The sequence below is a fragment of the Aythya fuligula genome, chromosome 6 (assembly GCF_009819795.1).
Source record: "Aythya fuligula isolate bAytFul2 chromosome 6, bAytFul2.pri, whole genome shotgun sequence".
In the NCBI taxonomy this organism is placed as follows: domain Eukaryota; kingdom Metazoa; phylum Chordata; class Aves; order Anseriformes; family Anatidae; genus Aythya; species Aythya fuligula.
Window position 1 is genome coordinate 25,594,185 of NC_045564.1, and position 23,645 is coordinate 25,617,829.

Sequence of the window (23,645 nt, forward strand, 5' to 3'; positions counted from 1 at the left end):
TGCTAAATGCTGCAGCCATTTTACTTACACCCATCTCTGTGTGGGAGACTAATCTCCACCAAAAAGTAAAATTGTCCAAAGAATATTATATAAATATTTGAACTCACGTAAAAAGCAAATGTGTTTTTAATATTGGAAGAGCTATAAGACACATGTGCCAGATACTCGGCTGGAGTAACAGCACAGCTACACTGATTTACACCAGCTGAAGGTCTGCCCAGATGTTCAGAGAAGGGTGGATGGAGAAATCTTCTAGTTACACGTAATTTACATTGACAATTGCTTCCCCAGCTCAATAGCTCTTCAGAGATGCAGAAGTATCCTGTAAGCCATCCAGATATAAATGTCAAATCCCCATCATTTTTCAGGGATCCTAGGAAGTGGAAAGGATTATAGACTAATTCTGCAGTGACATGGGTGAAGGCCACATGAAAGCTGTAAGCCTTCTGAAATACCTATGTTTACAGAAAACCAATTCTGAGAACAGGATCTGAGAAGGATCCGTGGGCAGGTGTGGGTCAGGCAGAGACTTCTGACTGGAGCCATGCATTTTTCTCATGCCATGGTGAACGTTAGCAGGAAATATGCAGGGTTGAGGGAGGCAGAGGAAGGTCAGATTAGAGACTGACTTGTCTAACTGGGCTGTAGGAAGGGAAGGGCAGAACCATCACTGCAGGGAAAAGGGGATGGAAAACATACTTTGTTTGGTCATATCCTCTGAGAAGCTTCCCCTTGCCTCTTCACTGAAGCCTCCTCATCCTTGCTGAATGGGAGATTGCATGCAACCCTGGGAAATACAAAGGGCAAATGAAAAGAGCTAACACGTGCCATTGCTGCTCTGTGGAAATGTTTACTTAGAAAAGCTTGAGATTGGACTAAGGTACCAAGGTGACAGAGTGTGAGATCAGAGGAAAAAAAAGAAAGCCTCGAACCTCACAACTTCAGGAATGTTGATGTCCTATTCTTAGCCATAGCTGAGGGAGGGCAGCACACATCCCTTGCAGGAAAGTGTTCTTCAGAAGTTCCACCAAATCTGATTGCCCTGCTTTTCCTCTTGCCACATAGTAGGTACTGTGTTTATTTCTTTTTTTCTCTTGCTTTAGAAAATGTGGCTTGTAGTTTCTTTGCCCCTTCGACAGACAAGGATTGCATGAGCAGGAGGCTCACTGGTTAAGCCTCTGCTTTTTCAATGCCTTCTGTGCGTTTCAGGGTGAGTAACACATTCTGGCACCTACATGAAGCAACAGGACTTTCCCTGCATGTAGTGAACCAGGAGGGATGTCACAGCCTGTTAAATTTTATCTCAGATACCTGGAAAAGTGTTTAGAGTTGCAGAAGCCCTGGCAGAGTGAAAATGTGCAATGCTTTGGAACTGAGAGGATACAAATTCTTGCAACCTTCAAGTTGCCAGTTCAGCCTCTTCTGGGGCAGAACAGGTTGTCTGGTGCCACATCTGGTGGGGAAAGACACCTAACAGTACAACAGAACTCTTGGCATTCTTACCCAAGTTAGCCAGTACTTCTAGGGACAACAGTTGTCCTCACCAGCTTCCAAAGGCTTCTGTGCATGATGAATCATAAGATTATGCTTAGAGATGGCGTAGCTGATTTTATGCAGTGCACCCAATAACCACATGCCTGCTGGAGGACTTCTCCTTAGCTTGTTCGCTTCACCTCTTGACCTCGTTTTCAAGAGGGAGTTAAACTATAACTAAATCACTTTGCAGGTTGGTACAAATGGAGCCTGAGGCACTCTCTGCATTTTCCTCAATCAAAACAGAGAGTAGAAGCACTTTGGACAGTGGGCCAAATCTCAGAGATGTGGCGTGGCAAGAGAAGCAGCACTGCTGGGTGGATCCTCATGCTCTGGCTATGCATAACCATGTTATGGATTAGTGATGAGGAATGCAGGCTATTTAGGACTATGCTCCATAGGAATCGGGGTGGCCCTCCAGAACCTTTCATGTGAGATAGCTTTTACCTCAGAATTGGTCAGGAATTAGTCTTTGCTGCCATATTTCCACAGTGCCGATCCCAGTGAGGACACTGCCTGTGGTGGTGGAAAAAAGTTGGTAGCATCTATGGTAATGCAACAATATAAGCTTGCAGTGCTCAAAGTACGTTTCTTCCTCTTGTAATGTCTTCCCTGGGTACAACTGCAGAGCGTTGCACATTCCCCTGAATACTGAAGACCTGATCAAGGGGGGTCACTTTGGTTCTGCTAATATTGTGTGGCTGGAAGGAAGTTCTTTCAGATCTTGGTTCGTTTCAGCAATTATGCTGATCTTGGCAAGCCTTTAACTTTGTGATGGAGAGAGGTAGAGTGTTTGTGAAAGCAACCTTAGCACCTGCAGAACAGCTTTGCTGCTTGTGAATGCCTGTGGTTTTAACAGACATACAATGGGTTCCACGTCCTGGGCATCCCGGTTGGATCCTGACTCCAACAGCTCCACCACTCTGGATGGTGGAGTGCACACCACGGGCTAGGGACATCCTGACACCAAGTGACTGCAGTGGGCACTGGTGGGCCGGGATTCTGCTCTGCTCAGAAACAGCATCTGCATTTGTGCCCCTTAATGAAATAACTTTTCATGCTGGAATGCCGGTGGCTCAGCTCAGGCCCCAGCTCTTCCTTTTCTTTTGCATTATGGACTGCTGTGATATTACCATGCAAAACCCTGTCCAGCTGTTGGCAACAGTGAAAATATCCTGCAGGATTTTGGAAAGCTTATGTGCTTTTTTTTTTTTTTTTTTTCTCCAGCTTTTAAAATGGTTGTACAGCACTGATGCTGAGTGTTGTACAGATGCTGTCATGCAGCCAGCCTGGACAAATAGTTAATGTATAGACAGAGACTAGCCTGGGGGATGTGTGTGTTTAATGTGCTATATGCACACATTCACCTGCTGGTGTGCGGTCACCTCTAGGGATGTGGGACTGCAGCTGTTACCTACTGTTGCTTTGCAATATTTAACATGTAGGAGGAAGAGAAGAAAGCAGAGTCCTGCTGAAGTCTGTATGGGCACACAGTAAATAACTGCTGTCACCTAGACCTGTCTCCACAGTTCTTGCTGAATCTCACTTTGAATTTATTGGTGGGTTCTCCACTTGGAAGCAGTCCCTAATCCCTCTTTCTGTTGGAGCAGGGTTATTTGTCTCTCACTGATTGTTTGATCTCCTTCAGACTCATAGGAGGAAAGACACCTTATTACTCAGTGCCTCAGGACACCCCTTTCTTCATCTTTCAGAGCTTGGATTTTTGCTTATTTGCAGGTCCTTCTTACTGCCCCATGTTCCCAATAAATCAGCCTGGGGCTGTGTGCTCCCTCTCTTCCTGAAGTTTTCATCTGGGCCAAGGACCAATTTGGTCTGATGTGCCAGAGACAGAGCAGGATCCTCAGTGCTGTGCAACAACGCGGGACAGGGGGCAGGTGCAGATTCTTGCTGGCATACGGCTACCTGTGCCCTTCTGCAGTCACTGCAGGCTACAGGCTGCACTAGGGAGCAGAGACAGATCTGGGCCAAACTTCCCCTCCAGCCTAAAATACCCTGTCTATTTTGGGCACTGTCAGAAGCTTGGTCTTAGGCAGCATGTTTTATTGCACTTGTTTGGAAGTGGGAATGATGTCCAATTCTGGGAGTGCTCAGAAAACTTTGTAAAAGTTGATGTAATTTTAATGAACTGAAAGCCTGCAGCTTATCCTGATTAATTAGGGATGAAGGAGTTGGTTCAGGAATTAGAGGCATAGACTCAAGTGGTTTCCTTCTGTCACTTGATAGAGGTTATACACATCTGTACAACAGTTTTTCCATGATATTTTTATTCCTATTTTATCTAGCTGAATGTGTACCTGAATGCCTTTTCACCTGAAGCTGTTGTGAGTCTCGAGGTGTGAGATTATACCTTCTGTCTGAGAGCGTCCTTTCCAAGTGGACGTAGATGGCTATGCCAGTGTCATTCTTGCATTTGCAGTGCTGTAGTAGCCTTGGCTTATTGCTGGGCTCTCTGTCTTATTTGAATGTTTCTTCAGCTGAATGTTTTATACCCAGGTAGTATTCATTGCAGATCATCTCCAGCCTTGACCACTTCACACAGGTGGGGGTCAGGATGTGTTTTATGGGCTCGGCCTGCAGCCCAAAAAACTTGAAGCACCTCCTGGGAAGTGACAAAGGGAATATTTTCCTTTCTCTTATAAAAAGCTTTCTTAGGTTTATATTTCCTGTCTTGTATTTATATTCCCCTATACTGGGCTTGCTTTTCTCCTTGTGTTAGGCTCCCTGTCTCTATATTCTATTATTCAACCATCCCCATCAGGTCATACTTTTGCCTAAAGCCTTCCCGGATGTAAACCAACACAACAGCACTAGGCTGGTCATTATTTAAGTTATACATTAATTCAAAGCTATAGTAGGAGTACATTACTCACCAGTAACAGATTACTTATAAATAGTAAAATATTTATTGGTTTTGGTTTTCTTATTCTGAAAAAGCTCCAATGTCTTAGTCAGAATGTGCTAACAGTTTATGACTGGGAACCAAAAGGTGTTAATAATAAAGAGGAACCAATTTCTTCTTGTCCATGAGGATTTTGATTAATGTTAGAAATTGTTTTATCTTCAGTGAAGAGTTTAACTGACAAATTTTGCTTTCTTCAGAGCTGTTTGCACTGATTTCAGATCATCTAGCCAAACACCAAATAGGAAACCCTGCTGACTTATCCAGGGATCTGCCTCTTGGTTTTGTGAACAGAATAAACCTTTTTACAGTTCTCCACAAAAAGAAAAAAGCCATAATACCATCCTGGGTTGCACCAGGGAGTAGTCTCTGCTCTGCCTGGTTGTGGGGACCCAGTGGCAGGGACCTGGCAGGAAGGAGCCACAGGACAGATGAACAGACAGACAGATGTCCATGCTGCCTCCAGCTCGCTCTCCCAGGAGCACTCATCCACTCACAAAATTGCCATTTACCTTAGCAAGGCACAACTCAGGAGCAGTAAAACTGTCATGTTGTTCCTGTTTCCCAGTTCCTTATTTATAATGTAAATAGACATCCTTTTGGGAACCTGACCTTTTTCTGTGTTTGTGTTTGATTATAATTCAACTATTTGCATAAGAGACCAATTTTCCTTCTCAGCTCTTGTGGTGAGTACACCATGTTTTCTATTAAAGGAGTCAGTTTTCTGATTACTGGGGAAACTAAGAAGGTTTACAGACAATAATGTCATAAAACATGCAAAGTTATTAAATGTACAGCCTATTCTTTCTTTTTTACTGGCAACCAGGATATTAAAGGACTCTTTCTGCAGTCTCCCAATCCCTGCCTGGTTATTTACCAAAGGGACCAAAGTTCCCAAGCTTAAAGTTCTGATTGCATCTTGGGGCTGCCCTTGGAAGGGTTTTGCTCTTTTCCCTGAGGCTCCAGCCCTATGAACTTAATAGGGCTTTAAGAGCTGAGTCCTGGGCTTTCTGCATCCACCTTGGACAATGATCTGTACCAGCTGGGTTGACAGAAGGGATAAGCTAAATACCAGGAGAGATCTGGCTGCAGATCTGCTGCATGAGGTCTTGGAGAGCTGGATGATTTGGCCTCTATAGGAGGTGCATAGGAATAAAATGTTCTAATATCTTAAAAATCACCAAGTTCAACCATCAATGTGAGCTGCCATGTCCATTAGTGCCCTGTTCGCACAGCTCTTAAATAATTTCAGAGATGGGGACTCCACTGCTTCCCTGGCAGCCCGTTCCAATGCTTGACTGAGGAAGAGAGAGCGGCAGCTTGGGATGACCTCCCATGGCAAACATTATGCACATCGTGGCAGACTTTAGGCTGGTTGGACCGCAGGAGGTCTCAGATCCAACTCCCTGCTCAAATGAGGGCTCAATTTACCCTAAGTCAGGTTGCCTGGGGGCTTGCAGGTGAGCACGGGGCAGCTGAGCAGGCAGGTGGGTGTGCTGGAGACATTTTGAGGCACAAAGCTCCTCCGTGCCCCCTGCCTCATAGGGCTGAACAGCTCCTTGGCCACACGTGCCCTGCTGCCCTGTGCTGGCAGTATGGCTGCTGGGTTCATGCAGGGCGTGTAGGCCCCAGAGGTGGCTGGGTGCTGTGGGGCATCCACTCTGCCAGCTTGTGTGCTCTGAGGTGGTTTTCCTTCAAGTAAATGTCTTAATGTCTGCTCCTTGGCATGTCTGAACCGAGCTGGGCTGTGAAGGGGCTGGCTGTCCCACACGAGGTGGTACCAGCACACAGTGGGACAGAGGTCTTGAGGGATGGGACCTCATCCTGCAGCTTGGTGCTGTGGTGGAGCAGCCAGCACCAAGCTACATCTTCCCCTGTAAAAAGCTTGTTTTGCAGGCTATAATGTCACATGCCACCGAGTGATCTGGGGACAGTGTCATCCAGGCCAGATCTCCAAGAGTATTGTGCTTAGATCTTTTATTTTCTTTTTCTTGTTTTCCCCCCAAATGCAAGAAACCACAAAGACTTCAACTCCCTCAGAAATTGCCGTGAGATGAAAATCCTGCTGAAGAACAATAGCTGCAACATGGTTTGAACATGCTTTTATTTTTGTTCCTACGTGTTTCGTGCAGTGTTAGGCTGTGGTTATGCTTGTGGAGCAAATAGCTCATTCCCCACTGTTACCATGTGGCAGAAGCGCTCCAGAGATGGGAAAGCGAGGAGAAGTTGTTGCAGTTGTATGTTGGCTCCCATGTTCCCTAAGCAAAGAACTCCTCCTGTTTCAGCTGCCCTGAGCCCATAAATGAGATGATAATTGGGATAGGCTGGATCCGGCCTGCAGAATGGCATTATCCAAACTTCTCAGGGTCTTGCAGAGCTGCTGTGTCTTCAGAGCAGGTCCAGCCCTGTGCTCAGCACTGGTGCAGGCTCGCAGGATGGTGTAATAGCTCAGCTGCAGCGAGCAATAAGTGAAATCTAGCAGCATTGCTACAGCTTTTCCTTAAATGTATTTCTTTGAAAACTCTTCTGAGCACATCCATGTCAGATGTCAGGGTGTCAGGCAGGCCTGCCCAAAAAGGGAGGTTGCCACCACTGCAAATCCCCAGAGGAGGATACCTCTATGGTCTGTTGGGGATGGCACATCTGCTTGCTCCCTATGGAAGCTGTTCTGCTGGTTGGTTGTCACCCTCACAGTTAAAAATTAAGCTGAGGAGGACTGTGTTGGGAGCTTGCTATGCTGAAGTTATTGCTTTATTTCTTTTATAAAATCTCATGCAACTTGAGGCACCAGTGTGCTGAGCATGTGTTGGGGAGCTGGAGGAGCCCCCCCATCTGCCTTTCCTTGCTCAGGTCACATAGATCTTTAGATGTTGCTCTGTCTTTTTGGCTACAAACAGAAGCCAAACATTGATATTACCTGTCAATGAAAGCTGTTACAGGTGCTTTAGGACGAGGGCATTTCAAGGGGCTGCCAGAGAAAGAGGGAGGACAGGGACTGAAAGATGCTCCTGGGTCCATTTGGTTGGAAATCGCCTGAATTACCTGGAAAATGGTGAAACACCATTTCAGATGTCTCCAAGCAGTATGGGCAAGGCTGCATGTGAGGCCTGCGGTGGCACCAGGACTGGCAGCCGAATGCCATTCAACATCCCCCCCCTTGGAGCATCCCTCTTCTCTGCAGGAAGCAGCAGGCTCTCCCCATTCCCCGCCTCTCCTCCTGCGCTTGAAACAAACGTTTCCTTTCCCAAATTTGTGGTGTTGAGGGGTGCTTCAGAAGGCCACACTGAGCCGAGACTTTGCAGCTCCCCGTCAAAACCAAACGTGCCTTGCCCTCCGAGCTGCAGCAGGCACCTCCCGTCCCCACTCCTGATCCCGCAGCTCCACCTGCTGGTGCTGCTCGCATCCCGAAGCTGTTTTTCCCCTGGAATAGGGATCAGGGTCAGCTTTACTTGCTGGCCACAAGGGGCTTGTATACTTCTGAATAAATATTCCTATTTTTTGTTCCGCACCAAGAAAAATGTTTGGCTGCTGATCCAGCAAGAAGGAAAAGCCCAAGTCTTGCTCCCACCCACCTCTGTTCCCTCCAGGTTGATGCTGGCGGCAGTTTGGTGGCTCTGAGGAAGGCTGGGGGTGAGGAGCTCCAGGGCATCCCACAGTGCTCTCGGACAGCTGGATGTGGTCCTGGGAACTTGTCCAGGACCCAGGAACTCCTTGTTTTGCCCTAGGTGAAGATGTGGCGAGGGAAGCTCCCACCACTCCCCTTTGTCTGTGCATGGCCTCAAAAGGGGGGCAGCTGCTTCTAAGGACTGTTGGAGAGGCTGGAATCAGAAAAGCTTCTTCCCCAAAGTGCAATCTTTATTGCTTTTAATCAAATAGAAAAAAAAAACAATACCTCAGGTGAGGGGAGAGATAATTTGGGGATAATGTGGGATTGTTATTTCCTTCTGAGAAAAGGCCAAAGGCATTCAGTCTTGGTGGGTGGCTGAACATAAACCTTATCCTGAATCAGCTAGGAAGTTAAAAATGTTGTGGATTTTATTTTTTATTTTATTTTAAAAAATAATTTAGCTTTCTCACAAGCCCTTCTCCCTCCAACATTTCAGATTGTTTCCCTGCTAGATAATGGGAGACTTTCACTATTTGCTATCTAATTCTCAGTCTGTTATCTAGAAACTTGAAGAGGTAATGAAGAAAGGGTTATAAAACTTAAAAGAAAAACAAATCTTTTAAGATTAACACTTTCCATGCTCTAATCTAGGTTATGAAGCTATTTTAACTTTAAAAAAAAAAAAAAAGGCTTTTTTTTTTTCCTCATTGATGCAAGTTTCTCAGTACCAGTGCTAAAACACCCTTAAGGCAAGCCCTCTCTGCCTCTGTTTCCCATCACTGGAAAGGGGCTAATATTCCTTAATTGTAGAAAGGTTTGGTCAGGATAAAAACCAGGATGGAGCTGGTCAGGTGCAACGTTCCCTTTGCAAGCAGCAAAAAAATGAGTGCATTGCACAGAAACCCCACAAATGCCTTTGGAAGCTAATGGGAAGCACTACATATTTTGATCAAGACTGACCTGGGTAGAGGACACGCACACCACTCTGCAGCCTGCCACTCCCCTAGCTGATGTTTGCTGTTTTTCTTGCCTACCTCCCCAGCTGTATTTTACCTCGGCTGCCCCATTGCTGCTCCAGATGTTCTGGTAACATCTGCAGGCTGCTCCACTCCTCCCTTTGCAGGCTGCCACTAGAGAGCACCACCAGCACCTCTCCTCGTTTGTTCTGGCAGCAGTGTAAAGGTCCCAGTCTCTGTTGAGAGGCCAAGGACTAAGAACCCTGAAAAGTCTTTCCAGCTCCTAAAGCATCTGTTGGTTCTGTCAGAGGTTAAACCAAGCCCTAATCCTGCAGGATCTTTGAAGGAAAAAAAAAAAGAATTAAAAAAAAAAAAAATCAATCTGTTAGAGAGTTGAGGAACGTGGGAGTTGTCTTTTGGCAATCAAGCATTAAGGAGAGACACTGCACAGGAGCCTGTGAAGTACATGGGCTTGGTTTCATCTGCTCAGATGCTGCACAAGTGCCAAAACTGGCCAGAGAGGGAGAAGGAGGAATGGCTCTTGCAGCCTGCCCTTGCACAGAGGCTGAAGGACCATGCTCTCCTCTGCCCTGCACCTGCATCTCAGGTGCAATGAGGGCAGTTAGTATGGTTGTGCACAAGGCTGTCCCATAGGGCTTGTCTACTGATTAACTCAAGGCTGAAAACTACAGGGAGCTAGTTGTTTGGGGTGAGCTTAGGTGGATTCAGCCCAGGTGGGAGAGCAGGGGTGCTTGGGGTGGTTGTGCTGGCATGTGCTTGTGTTTCCACAAAGTCCTGCCCCAGATCAGCTCATTTTCTGAGTGGGATCCAGGCCCTTGCAGGAGCAGGGGGTAGGACATCTGCCAGGAGATAGTGGGGAAACCTGGGCTGGGAGGGTTTGTTTTTGTTGCTCCAAATGTACCTGCTAATTTCTAATCTCTGCACACCAAGCTGAGAGCTTGGCAGTTTTCTTGGAGCTGTGGAAGTGCCCCTGGAGCTGCTCAGCTCAGCCCCGTTCTCCAGTCTTGCACCTCCAGTGAGTCCTCGGTGTTTTGTGTCAAGAAATGATTTGATTAATGAAGCCCAGCCCAGGCAGAAATCTGTTCAAAAGCAGCCTTTCCACCAGAAAAAGTCTCCAAAGGCGGTGGGAAGGAGCTGATGTTAGTGGCCGGGAAAGCAGGAACATATGTCCTGGCATCTGCAGGATGTCCTCATGCTGAGGTAGGTGAGCTGGGCCCCCATGCCTAGCATGAAGGGTCAGCTTGGTTGGCTGCTGGGGGCATAGTCCCCATGAGGGGACCCCCTGCTTGTGGGGGCAGGTGCTGGGGACAGGCGCAGGATGGGCAACCTAGGAGATCTGCCTAGGCAGATTCCAGATCTGCCTGTCACTGGTGCACAGGAGAAGAAGTTCAAACCCTAGGGGGAAATAATTAAAACTTTTCTAAATAGACCCCTGGTGTGGAGGGAGAGGATGCAGTGTCCAGTGCTGGAGGCTCATCGTGACAGGTCAGACCATGCACAAGCCCATTTCATCCTACATTAGGGATGGGACATGCTGGGGACCTCCTGAGCTGTGTGTCCGCAGTTCAGTGATGTGTACTTCAGGGACAGAGAAGTGGGGCAAAATCTAAGGCAGCACTATTAGTTATTTATGAATAAATTAATTTATGAATTACTTTATGTATTCATCTTATTTATTATTTCACTCAGGCAGTTGGCATCTCAGATCATCCGCTAAAGGATTTTCTGGGTCACCCTGGGCTCTCTGCATTCCCCGTGCCCTGGGCACAGGTGTGCTGGGCCTGGGGACGCAGGGTCACATCTCTGGGACCTGCTTGCTGAAATTAGGTCACCTCCTGCTGCAGCAGAAGTGACACCCAGCACAACGGCAGGCGCTACGTGGGAACAACCTTGCCCTTCTGTCACGTTCTCCTGCCCGGGTGTAGCCCACATGCTGCACCAAGGGCAGGTCCTCCAGCTGTGGGGATGTGTGGGGCCACAGGAGCAGGACACAACAGGGATATGTGTGATCCCTATTTCCTCTCCAGGACTTTTGGGGTGTGCCCAGGCAGTGCCACCTCCCCACAAGCTGCCTGCTTGAGTCCCTGTGTCCCACCCCAGGGCACGGAGGTGTCATGCACAGCATGCTCCAGGAAGAAAAAGGGCAAGCCCTCCTCTGCTCTGCTGTCTCCCCCTGTCAGTACCCATTACTTGGGAGGACATTCCTTGGTAAGGACATGGTCCTCTCCGCCTTTTGTTCATCAATTTCACAAAAACAAACAAACAAACAAAAAAACCAAACAACAAACAGACCACAAAACGTATCAAATTCACAATGGCTGCTTGAAACTTACCAATTTTACTCACTCTGCCTCCATATCATTACTTCTGGGAAAAGATCAGATAACAAATAATGAAGGAACATACCTTGAATCCAGCCTTGTGGGGATTTTTAAATACCTTAACCAAGCTTAAAACGTGGTGCTGTTTCTCTCATTTTAAAGTGCACTCGAAAGACATTATACGTGTTTGAGGACTTTGCTGATTGACTACAGGTAAAAAAAAAAAAAAAAAAGCCCAAGCTCCTATTACATTGTTATGCCGTATAAGCACCTTGCATAATTACCTTAGCCCCAACATAATTTTAATTATGTTAGAATTAGTGCAAAGAATTTTATCTGAGACTGATGTAAATATTTTTTGCTCTCACTACTTTGATGTGCCTGGAAAGAGATTAAGGTTTGCTTTGATAATTAGTCTGTTGCATGTGGCCAAAAAATTCATTACAAACACAGTTAATTAAGTTGTCAACAAAGCTTTGGTCTCCGGTGGGTGCGAATAACTCAATAATTTTGTTTGGCTTGATGGGGGATTTTCGTTTTATTGCTATCAGCCTTGGCTGTCCTTAGGGGCCCATGTCAGAAAGGCATTTTCCGGGAGGCTGCGCGGTCATACCCAGTGCACATGGTGCTGCCCAGGGCAGTATCACAAGGAAAGGAAATGTCAGATTTATGCTCAGAAGTTTGGTGCTCCCCAGCTCAGGTCCCGTGAGCCCCAGGACCTCCCAGAGCTGCTCACAGCCACACAAATATATAAACTGCAACCAGAAGCCAGTAGGGACACAGAGCAAAGTGCTGCCTGTCTGGTGGCACTGTGGCTGTGCACCTGGCTCTGTCCTGCTCACCACAGCCAGGCTCCTGTCCTGGGATCAGGGCAGCAAGAGATGCTGATGCTTAGCTCCATAGCTATCTCCTCCTCCAGGGGGGTGAGGCAGCCAGGGCTGGTCCTTCTGCTTGGAGCTGGCCAAAATGGTGCAGAGAGCCCACCTCGTGCCCAGGGAGATGGTCTGGAGCGCTTCTACTTACACTAAACATCTAGTGATGCTCTGGGAATACGACCCGTGTCATGGAAAATCAAGGTCTTTTCTTTAAATATCCTTCACCAGTTGCAAGATGCATGCTGGCGTGTTCCTGGTGGGCACAAGCAATCCATCCCCTCCCTACCTTGGTGCCACCACCACGGTTTGGTGGGAGCACGGCCCTTGCTGGTCACAGGGACTTCTCAGCACCATGACCACACTTCAAGCTGTGCCCCGTACCCCATCCTTTGCGTCTGAGAGCTGTGGCCACTGCTGGGCTTGGTCCCAGGTAGGTGCTGGGGAACTGCAGGGGGAGCGTGGATTTAAGGCATCACTCAAGTACCAAACACCGAGCACCTCCGAGTGACTCATTTCCATTTCAAAGAGCCCATTTGTTTTATCTGGCAATTAGCTTGCACCCTCTGTAGAAAATGACTCCATGAAAACAACTGAGCTCCCAGCCAATCTCCCCTTTTAAATATTTTTTAAGTGCATGATTAATACACTTTCCCAGCCCGTGTCTGGGACTGTGCAGGGAGGTCAGAGAGCAGGTAAATGAAAGAAAATGGCTTCACTCGGCATTGACTGGGCTATTAATCACTGCCCATTTTCTATAAATCATGGCAGATGGCAGAAACAGGCAGGTACTCGTGGGAAATGACACACTGTGCATGACGGGAATCGCGGATCGCCGCAGACACCAGGAGAGGAAGAGGTTGCTCCCGGCAGGGGACGGCCGCTTGCCCCACACCTGCATTTGCCCTCTGTGTGATAGCTCTGCCCCCTAAAACTGCCTGCAAAAGTTTGCAGGAGCCCTGGAAAATTCCCTGCATGGCAACGGGGCTGGGTGCGCCCGGCTGGGGATGGCCCTGGCTCTCGGCAGAGGCAGCACAGGGGAAGGTTTGCAGCAGTGAGCGTCGGCCCTGGGCGCTCAGCCACGATGGTGAAGGATGCTTTTAGCAGGAGCGGTGAGTTTGCCTGTAGAAGACGATGAAGCCTAATGCCAAATGCTTGTTTTCATTTTGTGTGAGAGCACGCACTGCCGCAGATGGCAAACGTGCAGGAGGAACTTGCACCGACAGAGCAAGGCGGACGGATAAATCCCAAACTGAGCTTGCAGCAGTGCTCGTCCACATGCTTTTTTGTGCTGTGCTCCTGATGGAGCCCCTGTGTGCACCCAGGAGATGGAGTTTAGGGTGGTGGAAAGCAACTATATATATTTTTTTTCCTTTGGAGAACTCATAGTGGTGTATATATAAATGAATAAAAAGAATATTTTCTATGGAAGTTGTATGAAAGATCAGGACAATACAATTTATGGTCTCTCCTCCTGTAAGTTGCCAGTGAGCCCCAGTTGGAACTTGGTATTTCTTCCCCAGGAAGGGGCTTTTTTCACCTTTTGTTTCCACCAGACAAGGCATGGGGTTGCATTTTTCCTTCCTCAAGAAGAGCTCATGTTGAGCTAATCAGTTCTGCTCCCCATTCCCCTGCTGACCCAGCCAGGCCTGCAGCTGGATGCCCTTGGTGCTGCTGAGCAAGGAGAGCAGCACCGCTGCCTGCAGCGATACCAGCGTGGTCCAAGCCTCCAGACCCGGCTCACAATGGCAACACATCCCTTCTTGCTGGCAAAATAGTTGCAACAGCAAATGGTGCCCGCAGCAGGCAGCTCGAAGTGGGGCTCCCAGCTTTGAGGGTACCACCAGGTGAGGGAAAATGGTCCAGAGGGGGGATAAATGGGGTCCTGCTGCAGGTCAGCTTTGTCCTGACAGAGAGAGGATGGGCAAAACTGACCCAGAAAGTGAGATGGGACCTACACGGCGAGAAACAGCCCCAAAAGAGGCCTGAAGGCCCCACAGCAGGAGGGCTGGTGGCTCCAAAGGGAGCTGTGTGTGGATATTTCCAGCGAGGAAAGAGTAGGGAGGGCGTAGTTTGAAAGGAAAAATTGCAGCAGGATCCAAAGGAAAAACACTGCTGGAGGAGCCCCCTCCCGTGCTTGCAGCAAGCCCCCCCCTCTGGTCCCCAAGTGGGGTGACAGCCCTTCTTTAGGGCATTGAGGGCCCCTCCTTCCACTCAATGTTATTTAAACCGTATGTTTTTCACCCCAAAGTGATCCCGGGCAGGGTGGCTCTGCAGTGGTGGCTGTCCCAGTGCCCATGTCCCTGCTGCACTGGAAAATGTGAGCCAAGGCTTTGGGGGGAGGGCTGGGCCCGGGTCCCCCACCCCTTCCTGCCCCCCCGGCAGCCTCACGGGGGCCTAATATTTGTGCGTGTGTGTTTTAACGCGGCATATGGTCTTCATTACACGCAGACTTCTCACTTCCATAATTATACCATGATGGGAGTTCCTGTCAAAGCCATAAAGCAAATTCTCTTCCCCCGCCCCGTCCCTCCGCCCCCACCAGCCCTCCCCATAAAACTCGCAGGGGTCCCGGTTTGCGAGGAGAAAGAAAAACCCCGCGCTCGCACCGTTAACCCTTTGCAGAGTCGGAGGAAAATGCGGCTTTCCCCGGCTGTGAGGAGGGGACGGAGAGGGTTGTCCACATTTTGGCCACGGCACAAAGAGCGTGGCGAGATGGCGATGCCCAAATTGTGCCACGGGGAGAGGAGAGGCAAGCTGCAGCTTGACCCAGTGCCCTCCTGGCCGGCTTTCCGAGGCGTGCAGGCCCCTTTGGGGAGCGCACGGCAGCTGTTTCACAGCGCGCAGCCACGCTGCCCTGCAGTGTAGGGCAGGAAATGAAGGCGGCTGTATCTGCGGGGGGATTCGAGGCAGCAGATGGCAATTACCTGCGCCGGAGTTTGGCCAGAGCCCCGCTCCGCTACTCCCAGAGCTGCCTTGGGGCCAGAGTCTGATGGCCGGTGTGCAGGTGCTGGGGGCTGTGCCCCAGCCGTGGCTGGGGTGGTTGGTGGCAGGAGGAGATGGAGAGTTTGTGCACGGGTGGGAAAGTCAGCTTTTCTTTAATCTTTTTATTTTTATTTATTATTATATATTTTGTTTTAGGGGTGCCAAGTTAGGAGGGATTGAGGTGCTGCCAGTTTAGGTGCCCTTTTGCTTTGCGATGGGTCAGAAAACAGGCTTGGGTTTCTCCTCTGTGCAGTAGAAATTGTGTGTGTCGGAGGTGGCAACTTCAACCAACAGTGTCTTGGTGCACGAGATAGGAAGTGACCCATCACCCAGTGCTGCTCTGCCTTTTGTGGGACACTGAGGATGTCCCCTGGATGGACTACACGGGGTTTGCCCAGACACCACACAAGTGATCCTGCTCCTCTCAGCGCTCGCCATGCGGGGAAAAATCTGGTTTCCCACTAGGTGGTAGAGGAGAGCTTGGCTGAAAACCCTCAGCTTCCCACAGCCGAGCACGAAGAAGGGGAGCTCGTGTGAAAGTAAACCTGACTGTTTTACCCCAAACTCCAGCTGAGTGAAATCCACCCAGGGCACTGTGCAGCGGGGTGTGAGTGCTGGCACTGGGGTCCTGCTCGCCACCAGCCCTGCTGCTACAGGCACACCGGTTTTGTCACCTGCGGGTGTTTTATGACCCTTTAACGATAAGTCTTTGGAAATATGGCATGGAAGGGTAGAAAAGGTTAATGCTGATTGTGAGAAGGCTTAGCATCTCCACAGCTCTTCAAGAAGGTGGTGAACTTTCTCCCACATCTCTGCTGCCTGCTGATGGCACTTCATCCCCTTGTGTTTTCTGCTGTTAACGCCTTGTATCTCCCCTCCCGCAGGTCCAGCTCATTTCCATAGGCAGCTCTTCCAATCAGCTCTTTCAACCCAAGGCAGGACACATACCCAGCATGAACAGAGAAAGCAGCGGGTTGGCAGCAGGAGCCCTGCCACCCCAAGGAGGTGACATTTCCCACCGAGACCTCGAGGGCTCCCGGTGACAGCACAGGGCTGGGGTTCGCAGCCGCCCAGGTGACCACTGTGCCTGGGATGCACCCCAGGGGAGCAGAGGAACAGCACAGACCCAAAGAGGTCCCACCTAACATGGTTTGTATGATCATGGCATCATAGCAGTCTGTAACTCCAAACCATCCCTCAGCCCAAGGGCAGGATCAAATCCGCCCCTCCCCTGCCTGACACGTGTTTATTTGTCTAACTGGTTCTTAGAGATCTTGAATGGGGGGAATTCTGCCGCTTCCCCACAATCTGCATCATCCTTATCATTAGGCAGATTTTCTTGTTGTCTAACCTGAATCTTTTTTTTTTTTTTTTTTTTTTTTTCCCTGCACTTGAAGCCTTTGCCTGCTTGTGCAATTCACCCTGGGCAGAGAAAAACTTGGTTGTTCTTTTCACTGCAGTTTATCGATGGTCTGAAGCCTACCACCTCACCTCCACTCATAAGTCTGTATTTTCTGGTCAGTCCTGTGTTCTGACCCCTCAGACTCATCCTTCACGTGCCCTGTGCCATCATCCCTGAAGTGCAGGCTTGGCAGGGCTGGGCAAAGCAGGAGATGCCACCATGAGTCAGTGCTGAGGACCCTTGACTCCTACCAGACCAAAGAGCTGGAGCTTTCCCCTTGTGCTTGCCAGGCTCCTTCGTGGGGTTGCAGAGCCAGCCCCGGAGAGATGCCCGAGCAGGGAGCAAGGCCCTCAGCCCGTGCCCTCCCCACCTCTGCTGTATCACATTTCGCTGTAGGAATTTTTGTTGCTCTCTGAAATGATGGTTCAAAGGAAGAAGGGTGACAGGTGCTGCGGACTGGGGCTGCGTCAGGAGCCCATCACTCAAATCTCATTCCTGGACTTATTTTTGCTCACCACCAGAATTCAGAGGAGGGTGGAAGCTCTGGCTCTGTTTCTTTGAATGACCTGGAGTTAATTCAAAGCCCGAATGGAGGGGTGGCACATGATGGCACAAAGCCTGGGACTCTCTGAAGTTTCCCTGGGCAAATTGGATGAACAGGAGCTGTGCAGCTGAGCAGTTGGGGCTGGCCTTGTGCTGGAGACTGCGTGATCCGAGCTCCATGCTGGGATCCCTGTTTTTCCTATGCAGTGAATTTCATATGCATGATATCTGGGTTGGGATGGGGTGTGATGTCTAACCCAGCTGCGAGGATATGCCAGTGATGTGTTTGAAAATGAAGGTGTCTGCAGTTACTTCGGTGGTTTCTAAGACACAGAGATTCAGAGGCAATGTGTCCTGCTCTTAGATGTCCAGGACAGGTGCTTGAGTACAAACAGCTTCATTTTCTTCTGAGAGGCTCATGGTAATGGTAGACATTTCAAAACAGACCGCAGGAAGTAGTGAATCTGAAATGTACGTTTTATATATATATATATATATAATTTTATTTCTTCAGTTCAAGGAGGCCTGAATACATGGTATTAACCTCCCCAGAGAGAAAGGTCCCCCCTCAGGAGTAGGAAACTCATGGATCCAGAAGGAAAATGAGTGCTGTGGTGTGTGACTGACTGCAGGCCAAGCGGGAGGTTTGTTCAGCTCCCAGCTGGCCCCACACTTCCCAGCAGCGGCTGTCTCGTGTGAAAAGGGAAGGCCCTGGGAGTCCCACTGCCTTGTGCTAAAATACGATCCCATAGCCCCCATGTGGCGTGACTCCAGCCAGCACACGCTGTGCCAAAACATGCTGTTAGAGTGAGAGCTCCTCCAGGAGAGGCAGAGCTACAAGCCTTTGGGTTTGAAGGATGACAAAGTGGAAGGCAGGAGGTCTGTGGAGCAGGGTTATATTGAAGGGAGGTCTCTTACCCAGGCCCTGCAGGAGCTTTGAGCCAAGAGGTGCTGCACGGGAGTTACCCTGATGCTGTGGCACAGCCCAGCAAGGGTAGTGCAGGCGGTGGGGGGAAGGCTTTGGCACCTGGTGGTCAAACCCCGTCAGGCTGCACGGCTCCAGGCTCTGTGTTTGTGCCAAAGAGCTGGGGAGCATCCATCCTGTGGCCTCTGCCCACGAGGACATCATGGCTTATTTGGCAGTAAAGGCGCTCGGGGGGATTCAGGAGGTTTCACTCCTTTGTGACCTCTGTTTTCACAACAGTTTCCAAACCTCCTACTCCCAAGAGCTTTCCCGTGGGCCCACACACTGCATGCCCCTCGGCACAGTGAGGGATGCTTTTACTCTGCTCTGGTTTTAGCCTCCAAATCTCTCTCGGACAGAAACAATATGGAATGAACAAAACTTGTGCTTTTCTTGGTGGCTTCTTGTTTTTCTCAGCTTCTTCTCAGTGCAGTGTTGACCTTCCAACTTGCTTTTCTTTTGCACCATCCATAAGCACTTTGTTCTTTGATGTATTAATCTTCACTACAGCCCGGCAATGCCAGGATATGCTGGTCCTTCTCTCCCCCTCCTGCTTTTGTGGGTAGGGAGCTGAGGCACAGCTCAACTAAGCAAATTACCCATGGGCAGCAGCAAACCCATGGCAAAGCAGGACAGAGCTCCTAGGTCCCGCAGCTTCCAAAGTATTTTTTTGGGTACCTTTTAGAAGACCCAGAGGCTGACCATGGGTGGGTGTGTGCTCTGAAGCAGGGTGATGATATGTTGGGTTTCTCAGCTGGTTTCTTTGTGCGTGTTACAGAGATGGATTAGACATAGAGTCAACGAGGGTGAGTGGTTTGGGTTGGCTTGAGGGTTTTGGGGGGAGACTGCTGCTTTATGACCTTGAAGGAGTGCCCCAAACCCTGCCACTTTGCTCTGACACAGTGGAGCTTTTCTTTTCCATTTATTTCTTTTTAAAAAGTAAGGAGTTCTCCAGACAGTTGTGACATCAAGTGTCCACGTTGGAAGGAAGGGAGCGAGATGGGATTTTACATCATTGCGAGTGCTACCAGACCCCCCAAAAGGCTGAGAGCTTGGAAAGCATCCGCACGGTCGGTCACTTCCCTGAACTATCTGTGCTTCATGAGCCTCCAGCTCATGAATCTTGGAAGGAAAGACCTTCTCATGAGATTTGTGGTGTGTCCAGTCCCAGCCAGAAATACCACAAGAAAAGCCTCTCTTGGGGAGATCCCAGCTCTAACCAGGAAATGCAGAGTGATGTGAGAGCAAGAAAAATCCAGATGTGGCCACTATCTGCTTCATTTTTCTCTGGGAAACCAAGTTCTCCTTTGTGAAGTGTAGTTTCATTGAGCATCATTCTCAAGCATATCTACCCTTCGTGTTTGCCAGCTGTAATTAAGTCAGCCCCACATATCAAAGCCGTGCGTGTGTCTGTGTGCCTGCATGTCTGTGCATACAGACAAAGTCGCCAGCAGATCACTTTCAGTTATTTTTCTGCTAACAGATGAGGAGCTGAACGGAGCTGCTCACTCCCACATTCAGAGAGAGTGCTGGCCTAGACAGCTGCCTTGGGAGAGCCATTGGCTTTTCTCCTGGTGGGCAAGCGTTGCGTTTCTGAATTACTTTAGCAAGCAGAAGTGCTTAAACATTTGAGTTTTGCAAATTGAAGCAACACCCCCACAACCAAGCCATGTGGTGCCTTTGCTGTCTGTCACAGTTCAGGAGTTTTCTTTGCAGTGTGACCTTGCTCAGTGTGCCAGGTCAGCCTGGGAAACACCCAGCCTGGCTTAGTGCTGAGGAAAAGAGTCTCTCTGTCCTTTACGAGGGGCAAGTTGGTGCGAGTAACGGCTGCACAGAGGGCAGGAGATGTCTGCTAGATTTTGGAGGGGCTGGTGGTGGACTCATGCCCTGGAGAGGTATTGGCAGGGAAGGAAGACTGAGTTTGCCAGGTAGGTGGAAGGCAGAGGATGGTGTTGGGAGGTGCTTTGAGATCTCAAATGATGGTGCTCTTGCTCCAGCTCTGCTCTTGTCTCCTTGGCTGTGAGATGGCTGTGACATTCAGGCTCTCATGCCACCAGGGAGGAGAAAGAGGACATCACGTGGCTGCCCACAAGCAGCCAGGTGCCTGAGTTGCTGTGCATGGTGCGCACAAGGCTTGCAAGGATTTTAATGTAGGTGCTCCAAGGAGAGCCCCCCAGCAAACTCCTGACCTGCAGCCTCTTGGCAGGTTTCCCAGTGAGCACTGGAGATACTGGGACAGGCCCTGCAAAAGCAAATGGGACTGTGTGACGATGCCAACAGCCTCGGTTATCAGGCGTTACTGGAATTTGTAGTAGCTCCAGGGGAAGATAAACCTCTGGCAGGTTCGTGGGCTGAGGGTCAGGGATGCTTGGAGCACTGAGAGATGGAGGTGTGCATGTATGTATGGGTGCTCCACGAAAAGGGGCAGCTGTAGGACACTATCTACTATTTTCCATTGTCAAATCTATACTAAACTTCCCAAAGTCATTATTCTCACCCCCAAACTTGCTATTTGTTACGCTTTGGTAGGGGGTAGGTACCCTCCGTTTTTTTTTTTTGGCAGCTCACACTTCCAGTTAAATTAATAATAAAAGGAACAAGTGAGCCAAACTGCTGGCCGCAACTCCCCCTGCCCCTCACACACCTTGTAGACTGCGTCCACTTGGCCCCAGACCAAAAGTGTTACTCCCCAGCAGAAACTCTCCAACATTTATTCATCACATACGGAGCCGACAAGTGCCTCCAATTCTCTAGTTACCGATGCACTAACGAACATCTGCTAGTGTTTCTTGCAAGTTCAAGGACTTGGGCAGGCGGTAGACTGGGGACTGAATTTCTCTGTGAGCCTGAATAAGGTAAAAAATGGATTTTACATGATGGCAGAGTCTCAGTCAAAGGTTCCTAACATTTCTCGGATAATGATTTCCAAAACCTTTGGTTTACAGCTCCTTCCAGCAAGTGGGGCATTGAGTGAAGAAGTGATGTATCTTGGACTGTCTCAAAAGCAAGAGATGGGAATCATTTTTCACTTGTAAGTTAACCTGTTCCAGGTAGGCAGCCTTTGCTGGTGCTGGTGCTGGTCCTGGAAAGCTTGAAAGCTTCTGGTTTCCAGATCTTCTTCTTGCTTCTCTGCGTCTTGCTGGTGAAGACGCAAAAATTGTCCGGCAGTGACCATACATTCTCCTTAAGCTGTGAGGTCTCTCTTTAGAGACTTATTAAAGGAACACTCCGTCTGTTTGCAGTTTTTATCATGGTGCTGCCTTTTTGATGCTCTCCAGCATCAGAAACCCCTTTCCCCACTCTTGCAGACCCATCTCAGCCCCGCTGCCATCCCAGGCATCTCCCTCACAGCCCAGGGCCTTCACCTGGGTGCTTGCTCTGTTCTTCTCCCTGCATGCATCTGGGTGAGGGGACGTCTTGTTCCTGGCCAAGCAGGGAGCTGTTTCTAATTTTCCTGTGGCAGGTTGGAATAATGATAACAATAATAATGATAATAATAATAATGATAATGATAATAATAATAACAACAACAACAACAACAATAATAATAATAACAACAACAATAATAACAACAACAACAACAAGCTGACTGGGATGGCAGGAAACAAGTTATTTTAGAAATTAGAAGTATTTGCACTTCTTGGCCCTCCTCCTGGGAGGTCTGTAGCATGGCCTATCCCTCACCTTTTCCAGCGTTGCAGAGGGATGCAGGCTTCTGCCCTGGTACCCAAAGAAAACAAACCAAGCATTTTCTCTGAAAATACCACACTGGCACACATGAGGCAGTACTTGGAGGATGCTGACGTCTTGCTGGCAGTACTGGATGATGGGACCCTGCGTGTCCCTTTGATGGATGTGACAGAAACAGCTATTGCCATTCTTACTCAGTTCTCAGGCACTTCTGCCATCCACGTATGGGCATGGGCAGTGCTGGGTGATCAGGAGTTTGTGCAGCATCTTTAAACACTGCTGTCTGGGGAAAAAAGGCTCCAGCTGCCAGTGAGGTTAATTTTCTCTCTGATGATAGTTCAGCCTGGAGGGTATAGAGTATCAAGGGAGCTGCAAAATTTGAGTATGATGTAATTTAGAGGTTTCTGTTCTCTTCGTGAGGTGTTCCTATGCACATAACCCCCTTTTAACAGACGGTGGAGTATTTAGAAAATCTCAGTGCTCAAAGGAGGAAATAGTGGGGAACCTGCCGCTTCTGTTGGTTTCACACCAGACAGGCCCCAGGTCTGCACACCAGAGCCATGCTGAAAGCACTGTAGAGGGTAAAAACTTCTACCAGCAATGCTGGGAACAGACAGACCCAGCAGCAATAAGGCTTATTTCATAAAGGAATTTATGCTAGGGATGCTCTTCAACAAAGTGAGCCAATTCTCTGTATTAACTCTATTTATTTACCTTATGCTGCTTGCAAAATCATTATTCTCCCTATGTTGGGACTTTGAGGAGTGCCATCACCCTGCCAGCATCAGCAGGGCAGGCACTGGAGCTGTTGGAAACCATCAGCAGGGCCGTGATCAGAGCTCCCACTGCTGGCCTGGGCCATGGCCATGGGCTCCCAGTCCCTGTGGGGTCCTGCCCTGCAGCACCACACACACGCACATGTGCCGATGAACACTCAGTCTTAGAAAGGCTGAAAATTCCCTGCTTAATGTCTGCTGTCAGAAAGTGCTGCTCTGCCTGAATCAAGCTATCCCACGGGAGCACATCGGTTCGGACAGACTGAAGTTTAGGGCATCAAAAAATGAGAATAACTCATTTCAGTAAACTCTCAGCAGTCAGCAGGCAGCTGTCAGACTGGGGCATTGCAAGTGTTCAGTCTGAAATGACTTCTCTTTGGCACCACTGTGCATTAATGTATGCCGCAGCATAAATTCTTGTATGAAAAATACAAAATGAATTATGAAACAGAATAATGCTATACAAATCTGGACTGGAATAGAAACAAGCAGTACTCTAAATATGAAATTTATACTAAATATAAACATAATGGAATAGAAAACCTCTAAAGGAAATAATCCCAAAATGCAAACAAATGTTCCAATTGACCTGAAACAAAGTGTTTTCAGATTGCTGTTTTGTGAGGGATGGATCATGAGCTCCATTTTATTTTTTCTCTTCTGTTTTTATATGTAAGTCAGAATTGTGACTTAAAAACTCTGTCTCCTTCCCATGACAGGTATCCATTCTGAGAGCTGAACAAGTGTTTTCTTTCCACTACCGACAGAAGGCAGGTGAGGTTAGCCTCTTGCTGTTTTGAATGCTTCAAGGGGGCTCTGGTGATGGCTGTCCTTTTGCTGGTCCTTGTGGGTGTTGGTGGAGCCGACCTGTACTGCAGGCAGGAGCAACAAACCCATGGCAACATCCCTTGATATGAGGGCTTGGGCACTATGTCTGCACAGAGGAGGTGCAAGAGTCCACTGAGCTTTGGCTCTGTAACTCTTTACGAGGTTCACAAGACACAGGATGCTTTACTGTTGACCTGAGCAGAGGAAATGTTACCGTGCTGTGAGCG